This window comes from Paralichthys olivaceus, chromosome 14, assembly GCF_024713975.1.
Source record: "Paralichthys olivaceus isolate ysfri-2021 chromosome 14, ASM2471397v2, whole genome shotgun sequence".
NCBI lineage: Eukaryota > Metazoa > Chordata > Actinopteri > Pleuronectiformes > Paralichthyidae > Paralichthys > Paralichthys olivaceus.
Genome location: NC_091106.1, coordinates 884,271 through 899,476, shown reverse-complemented (window position 1 = coordinate 899,476; position 15,206 = coordinate 884,271). Strand labels below are relative to the sequence as shown.

The window sequence follows — 15,206 nt, the reverse complement described above, 5'->3', positions numbered from 1 at the left end:
TGATTATTAGGGCCAGAGCACAACAGTACAAGGACCTTATTTTTTTTTCTCTGCATATTGAAAAACGTTTTTCTGTGCCTTATCATACTCAAAACCTCCCCAGATTGTGCTGGTGGGTCAGGTCTAGGGAAAATGTACGTATTTTAATGTGTGGGAACGTGTGTCCAAAAATGGCTCGAAATGCCCAGAATAATAAAAAAAAAATCCTCTTGACACTCTTCACCCCACCCAACAGAAAGTCTGCCCTTTTGGATTGAAAATTAAATTTGGCATGATTTGAATGGGCAACATGAACCACATAATCATGATCCAAAACAATGTTTTTTGGGTTTTTTTCAATGTTGAGAGCAAGATTGAGACAGCTGTCTACAGCCTAAAAGCCTTGTAAATCTCCTCTCTCTATTGTGTCAATATTAACAAAATTAGAAACATCCTGTCTAAGCAGGACGCTGAAAAACTAGTCCACGCGTTTGTAACCTCTAGATTAGATTACTGTAACTCCCTATTAGCAGGATGCTCCATGAAGACTGATAAAAGTCTCCAGTTGGTCCAAAATGCTGCAGCACGAGTGCTGACAGGAACTAGAAGGAGAGATCATATCACTCCTGTCTTAGCTTCCTTACATCGGCTCCCTGTAAAATTTAGAATAGAATTCAAGATCCTGCTCCTCACATTTAAAGCCCTCAACAATCACGCCCCCTCATATATCAAAGAGCTGATAACACCTTATTATCCAAGTAGATCACTCTTTTCCCAAAACACAGGCTCTCTAGTGGTTCCAAGAGTCTGTAAGAGTAGAGCAGAAGGTAGAACATTTAGCTATCAGGCTCCTCTCCTATGGAACCAGCTCCCACTCTGGGTTCGGGAGGCAGACACTGTCCCAGCATTTAAAGTAAAACTAAAAACCTTCCTCTTTGACAAAGCCTATAGTTCTGGATCAGGTGAGTCCTGAACCATCCCTTAGTTGTGCTGCTATAGGATTAGACTGCTGGGGGAACTCCCATCATGCACTGAGCACTTCTTCACTTCCCTCTGTCTCTCTGTCCCTCTGCCCCCCCACACCTGTTTATTTATTTATTTATTTATTCATTTTAACATGTCATCATGTCAAAGTGTCACTTTGTCCTCCCATAGTCCCTCTGGCTCTTCTCTCTATCTCGTTTCAGATAACTCCGGCACCGGGACTGCAGGACAACAACGACTACCATCACCATTGTTAGCATTAATTAAAATAACTCAGTAATTCATTAATATATATAATCCTGTTGTAGATCACTACATTGTTATAGTCAGCCCTGATAGTGATTGGTGCCCAATTGTTCCCGGTCTCTCTCTCTCCGCCTCATCTCTCTCTTCTCTCCCCCGCTTTCCACCCATCTCTCCTTTCCTCCCCCTTTACTTTTCTTTCCTCACCCCAACCGGTCGAGGCAGATGACCGCCCACATTGAGCCTGGTTCTGCCAGAGGTTTCTCCATTTTAATGAGGGAGTTTTTCCTCTCCACAGTTGCCTGTGCTTGCTCATTGTGGGAACTGTTGGGTTTCTCTATGTTAATATTGTTCTAAGGTCTTGATCTTTAAATGTAAAGTGCCTTGAGATAATGTAAATTATGAATTGGCGCTATATAAATAAAATTGAATTGAATTGAATTGAATTGTGCTGTGGTCAGCACAGCCTGCAGCGTGGCGGTGCACACAATGGAGTCCATTGCAGCTTACTCATTGATCCAGTGTTTCAAATAGTTCGCAATTCCCAAGAAATAGAGGATTTCCTTTTTGTCTTAAGTGGAGGCATATTGTTCAAGACTTATACTCTTTCAGGCAACAAAAGGCATTTCCCAAATATGTAACCGAAAGCAGATCTTTAGCTTAGCCAGGGATGCTCTGTGACCACATTCACAAAGTTTCGTCAATTGTCACGCACACTGGTGCTGGCAAGGGAGAACCCAAAAGCACGCCAACAGACAGTCTTAGTGTGGGCAACGTGGTTTATTCACCGACAGGCAGAGAAAAGACAGGCAGAGGTCAAAACCAGGATATCAGTCCGTACAGCAAACAAATCCGAAGGGGCAGGCAAGAAGGGAATCCAAAATCCAAGCGGGGTAGCAGTCAGGTCAGGAACAGGCAGGCAAGAAGGGAATCCAAAATCCAAGCGGGGTAGCAGTCAGGTCAGGAACAGGCAGGCAAGAACACAGAGTACAAAACGGGATAGCTAGGCAAGAACACACTAGACAATCTGGCAGGGATCCAGTGAAAATGACTGGAATATATACTGAGGAACTAATGAGCAAATGGACTGCAGGTGAGGAGGTGGGCGGGGAAAACCAAGTGAGGGAAATGAGATGATTGCAAGGCAGGGAAGAAAGGCAGGCCCTGAAATGACAGGAGAGTTAGTGATGAGACATGGAACCAAACAAAAAGAACAAAAACAAACTAAGAGTTAGTGTAACTACGTTACAGCAACAGCAAAAGAGAGTAAGAGCAACAAGCATTGACATGGAGACTATCAACAGGTCAATAGCCTTCTGCAGGAGTGTGCTGCCACCGCACAGGCGCAGGTTATCAGGTCATGTTTTACCACTGCTGCATACACTGCCATACCTTTCCTGAGAGTCCCTGGGGAAAGCAGGCAAAAGTCAGATGACGACTCTTGAATGTAGATGTAAATCTAGTTAAGTACAGTAACGAAGTACAAATACTTCGTTACTGTACTTAACTAGATTTTTCAGATATCTGTACTTTACTTGACTATTTTTTTTTCTGATGACTTTTTACTTTTACTCCATACATTTATACACAAAAATATGTATTTTCTACTCCTTACATTGTAAAAACAGGCTCGTTACTTTTTTTTTTTTTAAACCTCCGGAGAAAGACGGAGACAGGGAGGGGGCAGGGTTACCACGTTCCGTTACTGCGGGAAGAAGTCGAGTGAGGGGGACAGTAGAGAACCGAGAACTTGTAGCAGCGGCATGGAGGAAGGACGCGAAGCCGGGAGTGTTGCCGACGGCGAAGCTTCAGAGGACTCAGTAAAAGAAGACATTCCTCATCCGTGGCCCGATTTAAACGAATTATTTGTTGTTGTCAGCTCCAAAAAGGACTCGTGGCGCATGCGCTGTGTCCTGTGTGAACCCAAAAATCACGAGCTGCTGGCGTTCAAGAATTCGCTGTCGAATCTGAAGAAACACATACAGGTAAGGTGTAATTTCTAATAGCTTTTTGAGAATTTTTTTTGTTTTTGAAGTCTGTTTTCAATGTTAGCAATGATGTGTGTACACATTTTTTGATGGTATATAGCTAAGCTAGTTAGCTCTCGGTTTAAAAAACAACAAGGCAGTAACCCTCAATTAACTGCTGTGCTACTGATGTGAGACCTTATCAGGGCTATCTGCCATAAAGGTTTAGGGGTTGAATGGTAGTTTGGGTTAAAATAAATACATTTTCTGGCAGAAAAAGGCTTTTATGCTGGTAGCCCTGAAGGCTAACGTTGCCTGTGGGGGTAATTCCCATAGACAAAATAAAGAGAAGAAGCCGCATTGGAAGCTGAGGTGCAACAAATACGGCCGCAATCTTGGACCGGTCGGCTGCTCCACTCAGTGTTTCTGACAGACAGGAAAAATTAAGTCCCAAGTGCATTTAATCTGTCATAACTCTGAATACTAAACTGATTTTCACAGGATTTTTTTCTGCCTACATGTATGACGTTTGCAGAAAAAAAATCCTGTGAGCCACTAGTTGTCAGTTCCCCACAAAAGACAACGTTAAACATTTATATAACAACCATAATTCTGTCAGGCTAACCACCTGTCTCTTTTATGTGTATGTCCGTGTTTCATATGTGTGTATTGTCACTCCCAGAGAAAGCATGTGACTCACCTGGACAGATACAAAAATCTCACTGCACCTACTTTAAAGAGGAAGTCCACCTCAGATGAAGGCCCATCCAAGCAGCTCAAGCTGTGGGAAACCAAAAGAGTGTCACAGAAAAGTGTGGATGAAGGCATCCTGAACTTGAACTCATTCAAGGACTGCACTCTCTCAGTATTTTCCAACAGCAGGGTTTTAAAACTCTAGTGCATCACCTGCAACTGGATGTGGTTGTAATGTCCTGAGGCACCATGAAAAACAAAGTTGAGAAATTAACACTGGAAATGAAGAAGAATCTGAAGGCTGCTATGCGTGAGGTTGAATTCATTGCTACCACTACTGATTGCTGGACTGCACACAGACAGGGTTTCCTCTGAGTCACAGCACACTGGATAGAGCCTGAAACAATGGACAGATGTTCTGCTGCATTAGGATGTAAACAGCTCACAGGGTCACACATATTTTTCTGCACTTGCTGGTGCCCTGAATGACATTCTAACAGAGTACAACATCCGTGACAAGATTGTGCGTACAACCACTGATAATGGCTCTAATTTTATCAAAGCTTTTCGAGTCTATGGAGAGCCGGATGAAAATAATAACCAGATTCCACGGCAGAAAGAGAGAACAGTGAAGGAGAGGAAGAGGAGGAAAACATTGACCGTCTTGAGTTTGTTGAAGCAGGAACCTTGTTGGAAGAAGATGAGGGCCTGGAATACCAACTGCCAAAGCATCATCGCTGTGCCTGCCACCTTCTGAACCTGGTGTCAACAGTTGATGTTTCAGGGGCAAATTCCAACTCCGTCTACAAGCGAATCTCTCGTTCAGCATTTTTAAAGTGCTGGAGTCTATGGAACAAAAGTGGAAGATCCACTACAGCTGCTGAGATAATTGAAGAAAAATGCAAACTCCAGCTCTTGAGGCCAAATGAGACAAGGCGGAATTCTCTTTTCCTGGCTGTGGAGAGGATTGTGAGGATCATGAGAGAACAAGGAGAAGGAGCCATTACAGCTGTGTGCAGTGTGCTAAAAATTCCAATGTGAGTAACTTACATTTTCACACTGTTATTATTATTATTATTATTATTAATTAGTAAATATTAATTCCATTACATGTGTGCAATATGCAAAAGTCATGTGTTACATTTTTGATTTTTTGTAACCAAAGATGTTGTGTTTTAAAAAAAAAATCCTGATAGGTTCACTCCTGCTGAGATTGCTTTTCTCGCAGAATATGTCAAGACAATGAGCCCATTTGCAAAGGCAGTTGATCTTCTTCAGGGAGAGGTCGGCGTGCAGATGGGATGGCTGTTGCCCACATTAACACAAGATTAAGCTACAAAACCTTCGACTTTCCTCCAAGTTCTGTGTGCCTTTAGTGGATGCTCTTCAAGCTGGACTTGAAAGGCGATTTGGGCAGATGCTTGCTGATCCAGAGCTGATTGCTGCGGCCATTCTTGTCCACAGATTCAGGACATGCTGGACAAGGGATGACTACACCCTAAAACTTGGTATGTAATGAAACATTTGCTAATGAGATAATGGGCGAAATTTGGGAATCTGAATTATCCATAACATACTGGGTAATTGTCATACAGTAACAAGGGAAAGTCACATTCATTTTAACAAATGACAATCCTATGGTAAAAGTACTGAGAATTAAAAAAAATCCTCTGTGGTTTTGTGTTCCATAGGCCTGGATTTCATCAAAAGCCATCTGAAGGAGGGACCTATGATGCATCCAAGTGACACTTCCCATTCTTCAGAGGATGACTTCTTTTCCCCCATCAAGCATGGAAATGTACCTGTTTCTGAAATGGAAATCTGGGTTTGCATATTGCTGTAAAGTAAGGAATCAAACTGCTAATTTTTCGATATATAGTAAAAGATACACATTCTGTTAAAAGTAATTAATGGTTCAGTTACACTTGTGTTTATATACAGCTGACATAATTTCACAGTGCGATAACAGTGTAATAAGTTCCATGGGTTCATATTCATGCCATGGTTACATCTGTTGTAGAGATATGTCACAGAAGCAGTTGGTTTGTTTTATTGTGAACAACAGAGCAGAACAGGAGAACCTGATTAATCTGTGCTATGTTAAACAAAAAATATTGTTGACTTTAAAGTCAAAATCAACTTTGGATGCATTCATTGCCTTTTGTGTGTAATGCTTGATCCCATTACATGTGTGTTTTGGGGTCATGGTTCAGTACGTTTTCAGTACAGAAAAAAATAAAAAGGTAGAAAATAACATTGGTCTTTTGTTATTAAGAGTGTAAACATCCAATATGGCTTACTGGTCATAACTATTACTGATTACAGTTTGGTGGTGCTGCAGTGGAAAAAGAAAACAACCTATAGTATTCAGAGTACCAAAGCTGTTAACAGTTATCCAGATGCTCATGCAGTACCTCTGGTCAATTCAATCTTGATTATTCTGTCGGAACTTTTTTCGTTTAACAAAATTATCAAAGAATGTATTGTGCTTCATTAACGGCAAAAAAATCATTTTTACTTTTTACTTTTACTTTGAAAGTACATTTCAAAACCTGTACTTTCTTACTTTTACTTGAGTAAAGGATTTGAATGAGTACTTTTACCAGAGTATTTTTTTTACACATGTATCTGTACTTCTACTTAAGTACAGAATAGGAGTAATTTTGCCACCTCTGAATAAATCTAATGGGTATCTGAACTATGGATATTATTAATAGTTTGCAAATCCTGAACAAATCTACTCATCAGTTTGGTTTTGTTTGGTTTGGAATCTGCAAGATGTGATCGAAAAGTCTGGTGGTTTCTACCAACACACCTCAGTCCAGCAGTGATTGAATCATGCCCATTATCACTCTGGGAGGCAAGGGATACTATCTAATGGCAGGTAGCTTAACATAAGCTTTTACTTTCACTTTGTGAGATGAGAAAATTCCACATTATGATTTGGCTAAAAGACAATAAATATTAACTACCAGGGAAAATAAGGAGGACGGACAGGGCTGGGGCTTACCACAGCGGCAGGGGAGCAAAAAGGGAAGAGGGATCACAACCTAGCCACCCGTGACACTGCACACCAACTAAAAAGAGGATCGTGATGAACACCACCACCAGGGAGTTTGGGCTGCCACCTGGGGGCCCACAGCACCTATCCAACACAAAAGGAAAAGTTAAAATAATGCCATAAGTGCTTAAAATATAGCCTGATAGCAATAACAGAAATAAACTAATTAATTACTAATTAAAACACATTAACTGCACGCACATGCATACACATGCACACACTCCGAATCAATAATAGCAAAATAAAATAAACACTCAAAGAAAGAAAATAGATAATGCACAACTCAACTACAAAATAAGGAAAATACGAAACAGAATAAATCCTACAACTGATAGAAAGAAACATAAGCAAATTAAACAATTTAATATAATAGTGATTAAAATGAGTGGCTGCGAAGCTGCCCTCCTGATGTTGCGCCACCGGCCGTCCGACACGAGGGGAAAGGCCGTGAGTACGGCGGCCAGCTAGAACCGGCGCAGGACGGAGCAAACAGATCCCGTCAGAACCCCCAGAGCCAAAACAGCAGAACCGATTCCAGGGGGCGGTGGCACGAGACACGCCACACCACTGCCTGCATCCTTTTTCTGTGCACCGAAGGGCAAGAGTGTTGCGCCCACAACACGGAGACACTGCAGACAGAAAGCGCACCAGCGACAGTCAGCAGAGGACCCAGCGACAGACAAATCCAAACAGGCAGATAACACCAGCCTACCTGCGGACACGAACTAAATCCCCAACAGAGCTCCAAGTGGGAGCGCCCAACCCGCCGATATAGCCGGCCACTTGTCGTGCTGCAAGAGTTGGAAGTCAGTGTCACCAATGTGCACATTGCGCTGGTCATGGATGAAAGAGGAAGTGCGCAACCGTACCTGTATGTATGGGGGATGTGCCCAGAAGCTTAACACACCACGCTGCAGCCACGCCACAGCCACACCGCAGCCACCACCCGAGGGATCAAAGAGTGGAAAGGAAAGGGTGTGGTGTGGCCACTCACCCGGTTAATGGTCGACCGGCGCCGCCCAGCAATCAGGGGGGCCATAACCTTAACCTAGCGCCACACCTGTAAGAGTTTTTTTGGGTTTTTTTGAGTTTGTAAAACTGACTGGTGCCATTTGGTTTGTGCATGGGGGGGGGGTGTCAGTGTCCAGAGTTTGTGGGGGCAGAGGGCAGAAAGGAAGGGGGGGAGTGCTGGGAGGGAGTTCAGCATCCTGAAGGCTTGGTGGATGAATCTGTCCCTCAGTCTGCTGGTTGTCGCCCGGAGGCTCCTCATTCTCCTGAATGAGGAGGCTGAAGAAGCGGTGGTTCAAACCGTCCAAAGAAGTTATTCAGACTGTTCAACAGAGTGGTGTCATTGTCACAGGTCTGTGGTCAAGGTTTATAGTCCGTGATGGTCTGTATGCCATGCCACAGGCTCCTTATGTCTCTGCTGTCGGTGAAGTGGTGGGTTATCCTGCTGCTCTACTGCCTCTTTGCTAGTCTCATGCCTTGGGACAGGTTGGCTCTCGCTCTGAAAGTAGCGTTCCGGGCTCTCAGTAACCGATGGACTTCCCCGTCAGCCATGGTTTCTGGTTGGCCCGTACTGTGATGGTCTTGGTGTCCGTGACATCATCAAGGTGGCATGCTGCAGCACCTTCTCTTCCAGTCGGCAGTGGACCCGGGGCCCGTGGTCCGCTCCCTGTTGGCCGGCATCACCCTCCACAAAATGTCAGAAGCCGATGATCTGCAGTCATTCCTTGAAATTTTCCAGTCGATGGCGGAGGCGTGCGGCTGGCCGACGGAGGAGTAGTCCATGTGGCTTCTCCCTCTACTATCGGGGGAGGCTCAGACAGGGACAAATGGGTGGCGGGTGAGGTGTGAGCGAGCTGCGAGCCCATTGAAGTAGGATGCAGAGGATTCGCAGGCCAGTCTCTCTGCAGGGCCCATAACATGCTGGGAATCATAGGAGCCAGAAGGCGAAGGGCCAAAAAGCTGGCCACCGAGGCAACAGAAGCTGCATCAAGGTGGCTGTGGATTTGGAGAGGAGAGTGGTGGGTGGGGTAGCGCTACCTGGACACAAACCAGGGCTTGTGTAACGGGTATGGTTTTGGAACCCAAATGCAGCACAACAAGCATGGACAGTTGGTAACAGTCTTTATTGTCGGCTCTTAGCAGATCAGGTGGCAGGCAATACAGACAGCAACAGGCCGACGACTTGGTCAGACAGCAACAGGCAGAAGACTTGGTCAGGGACGGAAGGCAGAGGTGATTACCCGGTTTCGGACGAGGCAGGATAGTCAGGAACAGGCAGGGTCGGCAACGAAGAATCAGTCCGGGGATAAACGCTGGAAAGTCTGGCATGAAGGCGTAGAACAATCTGGCACTGACTGCGAGTGGAGCTGGTGAATATATACTGGGCTTGATTGCAGGTGATGAGGAGCAGCAGTGTTGGATTGTGAGAGGGTGTGGCTTGGCTGGCAGATGAGGCAGAGGCGGAGTCCATGGAAAAGTACTGAGAGGTGGAAGGATGGGAGACTGACTGAGAAGTGGGAGGATGGGTGACTGACTGTGACAGAGCCCCCCCATCAAGGGACGGCTCCTGACGTCCCAAAAAGCCGGAATGCAGGGAGGAAGGGAGGGAGGGAGGGCCTGAAGGTGCACTTAGAATTCCTCCGAGCCGGACCAGTCCATACCCTCAGCAGGGCGGGTGGGGGAGGCCTGCGGGGGGAATCCCTCATCGTCGGATGAGGAATCCCCTGAAGAGGAGAGGGAGTCTTCCATGTCTGGAGCAGAGGGCGTGGATTCAGTGGGAGCACTGTGACGAGGCACCCTAGACGAGACAGCCGCCTTAGCAGGCTGGTCTGGGTGTTGCCGATGAAAGTCAGCAATGAGATTGGGTCCCAGGATGTGACGAGCAGGAACCCATAGCCTCTCTTCTGGCCCATACCCCTCCCAGTCGACCAGATACTGGATGCCCCTCCCACGTCGTCGGGAACGGATCAGACGTCGCACAGTGTAGACAGGACCTCCATCAATCAAGCGAGGAGGCGGAGGAGGAGGAGTAGCGGGAACCAGTGGACTCTCTAGAACAGGCTTGACTCTGGAGATGTGGAATGTGGGATGGACCCTCATGGAGCGCGGGAGCTGGAGCCGAACCGCAGCTGGGTTGATGATTTTTTGGATCTTGAAGGGACCAATCAACTTGGGCGCCAGTTTTTTAGAGTCGACCCGAAGTGGAAGATCCCTGGTTGATAACCAAACCTTTTGGCCGACCTGGTAGGTGGGAGCCTTGGTGCGTCGACAATTGGCGGTCCTCGTGTAGCGACCCACAGACCGTAGGAGGGTGGTTCTGGCTCTGGCCCAGGTGCGGCGACACTGGCGAATGAAGCTCTGGACGGAGGGGCAGGATGTGTCCTTCTCCAGGGCAGGAAACAGTGGAGGCTGGTACCCATAAGCACACTGGAAGGGTGAAAGGCCGGTAGAGGAACTGGTCAGGGTGTTGTGGGCATACTCCACCCATAGCAGCTGCTGTGACCAGGACGAGGGGCGACTGGAGACCATGCAGCGGAGTGCCACCTCCATCTCCTGGTTCTTCCTCTCGGTTTGCCCATTCGACTGAGGGTGGAATCCGGAGGACAGGCTAGCCGAGGCCCCAATGAGGGTGCAGAATTCTCTCCAGAACACCGAAGAGAACTGGGGTCCTCGATCAGACACCACGTCGACAGGAAGGCCGTGGAGGCGAAAGACATGCTGGAGAATCAGTTCAGCCGTTTCCTTGGCCGAGGGGAGCTTGGGCAGGGGAATGAAGTGAGCCATCTTGCTGAACCGGTCCACAACAGTCAGGATGGTGGTATGGCCCTGAGAAGGTGGTAGACCTGTGACAAAGTCTAGAGAGATGTGCGACCAGGGGCGATGGGGCACAGGAAGAGGTTGCAGGAGTCCAGCAGGGGCCTGATGGGAGGGTTTGTGTTGGCTGCAGACTGGGCAAGCCTTGACAAATTCTTGTGTGTCCTTGTCCAGAGAGGCCCACCAGAACCTCCGCTGCAGTACCTCCTTGGTCCGACGGATCCCAGGGTGGCAGGTTAGGTGAGTGCTGTGGGCCCACTGCAGAACCTCAGAACGTAGAGCAGTCGGGACGAAGAGCCGGTCGGGAGGGCAGGTGCTGGGCCCTGGTTGATTCTCCAAGGCTGTCTTGACTCTCTCCTCAACCCCCCAGGTGAGGGCAGCAACCAGGCGATTGGTCGGAAGGATGGTGTTACCACTAGAAGCAGATTCCTCTTCTTCCTTGAGGAACTGGCGAGACAGGGCATCAGGCTTCACATTGCGGGAGCCTGGGCGGTATGAGAGAGTAAAGTTGAACCGTGTGAAGAACAAGGACCACCTAGCCTGTCTGGAATTTAGCCTCCTGGCCGACCGAATGTACTCCAGGTTCTTGTGGTCGGTCCAGACCAGGAATGGCTGTTTGGCCCCCTCCAACCAATGGCGCCATTCCTCCAGCGCCAGCTTAACCGCTAGTAGCTCGCGGTTGCCAATATCATAATTCATTTCGGCTGGAGAGAGTCGCCGAGAGAAGAAGGCGCAGGGATGGAGCTTCTGGTCGTAGGCTGTCCGCTGTGAGAGGACCCCCCCTACCCCAATGTCAGAGGCATCCACCTCCACCACAAATTGTCTGTCAGGGTCTGGCATGCAAAGGATGGGGGCAGAGGTGAAGCGGGCTTTGAGGGCTTTGAAGGCTGCAGCGGCAGGAGGAGACCAACTGAAGGGGATCTTGGAGGAGGTAAGGGCAGTGAGCGGGGCGGCCATCGTGCTGTACCCACGGATGAAGCGGCGGTAGAAATTTGCAAAGCCCAGGAACCTCTGTAACTGCTTCCTGGACTCAGGGATGGGCCAGGCGGCGACAGCAGAGACCTTGCTGGGATCCATCTGGATGCTCCCCTGGCTGATGACGGACCCCAAGAAGGTGACCGAGGAGGCATGGAACTCGCACTTCTCAGCCTTTACAAAGAGGGAGTTCTGCAGAAGTCGTTGGAGGACTGCCTGGACATGGTGGACGTGATCCTCCTTGGTTCGGGAGAAGATGAGAATGTCATCCAGGTAGACAAAGACATTTTTGTTGAGCATGTCACGGAGCACATCATTTACTAGGGCCTGGAAGACGGCAGGGGCGTTGGTTAGGCCAAAGGGCATGACCAGATATTCATAATGCCCGGTAGGAGTGTTGAAGGCCGTCTTCCACTCGTCCCCCTCACGGATGCGGACCAGGTAGTAGGCATTGCGGAGGTCTAGTTTGGTGAAGATGGAGGCCCCCTCCAGGAGCTCGAAGGCTGATGCCACGAGAGGGAGAGGGTATCGGTTCTTCACCGTGATGTCGTTCAGGCCCCGATAGTCGATGCAGGGCCTCAAGGTCTTGTCCTTTTTCTCGATGAAGAAAAACCCTGCACCAGCAGGGGATGAGGACGGGCGAATGATGCCTGCTGCCAGGGAGTCATTAATGTAAGCCTCCATGGCCTTTCTTTCAGGTGCAGACAGGGAGTACAGACGACCTCGAGGTGGACTGGTACCAGGCTGTAGGTCTATGGCGCAGTCATAGGGACGATGAGGGGGCAGAGAGGTGGCCTTGGCCTTACTGAAAACCTCTCGGAAGTCATGGTACTCTGGCGGAACCCTGGAGAGGTCAGGAGATGGGAAGGTACTGGACCGGGGCTGCGGGGCAGAGGCTTGTTTCAGGCAGACTTGATGGCACCCGGGACTCCACCCTAGGATGGACCCCGTCGTCCAGTTGATGTGGGGGTTATGGCGGCGGAGCCAGGGGTACCCCAGAATGAGAGGGATGTGAGGTGACTTCAGGATGTGGAAACTGATAGTCTCATAATGGTTCCCGGACAGGAGCATCCGCACGGGTCTGGTCTGGTGGGTGACGGTCCCCAGAACATGACCGTCCAGGGCACTGGCAGGGGCTGGCTGGGGCAGTGGAACCCTGTCGATGTCGAGCTGTTGAGCCAGATCATCATCAATGAGGGAGACGTCTGACCCAGAGTCAATGAATAAAGACAGGGTGTGTGTGCCCCCTGCCAGCAGTAAGCGGGCATGGCAGAGAGGCCGCCTTTTGGGGAATAGTTCAGAGGTTGGACTCACCAGTATTTTCCCCGCTACTGGTGAGTCCGGGCTTTTACTGGACAACCAGAGATGAAGTGACCGCCTTGGCCACAGTACAGGCAGAGGTTCCCCTGGCGGCGGCGCTGGCGTTCCTCCGATGAGAGGCTGGTTCTGCCGACCTGCATGGCTTCAGGCTCCCCGCTCTGTGGCACAGTCGTGGGAGTTGGCCTCTTTCGAAAAGAACAAGGCTGGTCTGGAAAGCATTGGTTGACTCGTCCTCGTTGTCTCTCCCCACGTCGGACCTGGATACGTCGATCCAGCCGTGTCGTCAGTTCGATGAGCCCATCCAGAGAAGTGGGGAGATCATAGGAGACCAGCTCATCCTTGATGTAACTCTCCAGACCCAGAAGGTAAGCATCACACTGGGCTTCACTATTCCAACTGCTCAGACGGGCCTGAGTGCGAAAGTCTATGGAGTAATCGGCCACGGTCTGACCCCCCTGGTGTAGACTCAGCAGACCCCCAGTGGAATCCGGACCCCGGGAGACCTTCCCAAATACCTTGCGTAGCTCGGCGGCGAAGGCTTGGAAGGAGATGCAGGCTGGAGTCCGACGCTCCCACTCGGCGGTTCCCCACAGGCGAGCCCTCCCAGTGAGGTGGTTGATGGTGAAAGCCACCCTGGCCTCCTCAGAAGCAAAGGTGTGCGGCTGCAGGGCAAACAGGATCGAACAGTTTGTGAGGAAAGGATTACAGTTCTCAGGATCCCCCGCATAGCGTTCCGGGGCCCCCACCCGTGGCTCAGAGAATGGCCCAGGGGATGCTGGCGGAGGTGTAGCAGAGGAGGACGCTGCAGTGGGGGCTGGAGTTGTCATCTGTGAGAGGATAGCAGTGAGTTGCTGTACTTGTGAGGCTAACAAAGCTAGCGCCTGCTCCTGGCTAGCAGCTGCTTGCTTCTGGGTGGCGACAGCTTGATGTATTCCTGCTGCAGTGGAGTTGAGCAGAGCTTAATGCTGCTGAAGAATGTTTTCCACACTCTCCAGGCGTGACTGTGGTGACGCTGTGTGCGCTGGGTCCATTTTGTGGCCAGATTGTACTGTAACGGGTATGGTTTTGGAACCCAAATGCAGCACAACAAGCATGGACAGTTGGTAACAGTCTTTATTGTCGGCTCTTAGCAGATCAGGTGGCAGGCAATACAGACAGCAACAGGCCGACGACTTGGTCAGACAGCAACAGGCAGAAGACTTGGTCAGGGACGGAAGGCAGAGGTGATTACCCGGTTTCGGACGAGGCAGGATAGTCAGGAACAGGCAGGGTCGGCAACGAAGAATCAGTCCGGGGATAAACGCTGGAAAGTCTGGCATGAAGGCGTAGAACAATCTGGCACTGACTGCGAGTGGAGCTGGTGAATATATACTGGGCTTGATTGCAGGTGATGAGGAGCAGCAGTGTTGGATTGTGAGAGGGTGTGGCTTGGCTGGCAGATGAGGCAGAGGCGGAGTCCATGGAAAAGTACTGAGAGGTGGAAGGATGGGAGACTGACTGAGAAGTGGGAGGATGGGTGACTGACTGTGACAGCTTGATTAACCTTGGTTGGGTCGCCTGGGTGATCTGATTGTTGAAAGACCCGAAACACCCAATGACCCCAGGTAACATCATTGACGATGTGTCCAGGTGCATCACAAGGTGATGTATTTCACAAACACATGGCTGTGAGGTCAATGTCAAAGGAATCAGTTCTTTAAATTTGTTTACAGTATTATCAGATAAACACTGACTATAATAGCATTTCTGTCCAGAATCATGTCACATCATCTGTAATTTGACAAGTCTCTAGGACAGCTTTCTTCCACCTGCGCAATATTGTGAAAATTAGAAAGATCCTGTCTCAGAAGGATGCTGAGAAACTAGTCCACGCATTTGTTACCTCTAGACTAGATTACTGTAACTCTTTATGATCAGAATGTCACAAAGTGTTGGAGAAAAGCCTCCAGCTGTTACAAAATACTGTAGCACAAGTGCTGACAGGAACTAGAATGAGAGATCATATTACTCCTGTCTTAGCTTCTCTGTGTTGGCTCCCTGTAAAATTCAGAATAGAATTCAAGATCCTGCTTCTCACATTTAAAGCCATAAACAATCAAGCCCCTTCATATATCAAAGAGCTCATAACACCATATTATCCAAATAGATCACTTCGCTGGCAA

General features: G+C 48.7%; 1 long non-coding RNA gene across 1 annotated transcript; it reads left to right on the top strand.

Moving 5' to 3' along the window:
• Positions 1-3,478: 3,478 nt before the first annotated feature.
• LOC138413657 (uncharacterized) lies at positions 3,479-6,114 on the top strand. The gene is made up of 3 exons (XR_011246068.1): positions 3,479-4,903; positions 5,063-5,374; positions 5,558-6,114. It is a non-coding gene; the product is annotated as an uncharacterized lncRNA (long non-coding RNA).
• Positions 6,115-15,206: the final 9,092 nt, after the last annotated feature.